The sequence below is a fragment of the Penaeus monodon genome, chromosome 30, assembly GCF_015228065.2.
Source record: "Penaeus monodon isolate SGIC_2016 chromosome 30, NSTDA_Pmon_1, whole genome shotgun sequence".
Classification (NCBI taxonomy): Eukaryota; Metazoa; Arthropoda; class Malacostraca; order Decapoda; family Penaeidae; genus Penaeus; species Penaeus monodon.
The window spans coordinates 34,833,437-34,833,993 of record NC_051415.1 but is presented as its reverse complement, the minus strand read 5'-3'; the positions used below and the strand labels follow the sequence as shown (position 1 = coordinate 34,833,993).

At 42.4% G+C, this 557-nt stretch overlaps 1 protein-coding gene across 1 annotated transcript in view; it reads left to right on the top strand.

Moving 5' to 3' along the window:
* The window catches only part of LOC119592748 (ADAMTS-like protein 5), a gene marked incomplete at its 3' end in the record, with an annotated part of 89,191 nt that extends 88,634 nt beyond the window's left edge, over window positions 1-557 (top strand). Inside the window, 1 exon segment of the mRNA XM_037941683.1 lies at window positions 11-557.

Here is a 557-nt window from a genome sequence, read left to right as displayed (position 1 = left end):
TCCGATTTATCTTTTCCTGGAGTGCTTGAAAGATATAAAAATCCTTCAGGAAGCCTTTACTTGACTTTCCTCCATTTTCCTTCTTCTTTTCTTACCCAGGAGCTCTTGGGAAAACTATAAGTAGTCCGAATGCATAAGGAGCACGAAATAAAACACTCACTGCTGAACTCACACTAAAGAAGAAGAAATAAAGAGAAATATATAAAACAAAGACTCACGCCATATCTCACACGACACTGCCGAGCAAGATTTGGAGAAAAAAGGAATAAATCCCGTGGCCCGAGCACCTCCGCTGCAGCTTTTGCCAGTAGACGAGAAAGTGCTTGTTACTGAACTCTAGGTTTGGTTTTCTTAAGGATCTGAGGCAAGGAAGGTGAGAGACACAGAGGCTTGCCATGCAGCGAAATGCACTGAACAGGAGGTCGTAAACTTAGGTAATTGCATGGCATTTTTCGGTGACTAATGGGTGGTGATTTAAGGATCGGTGACTGCTCAGAACAAACAAACACAAAGGGTTTACGAGGTGGCATCAACTCGATTTTTTCCTTTTTGGGAAT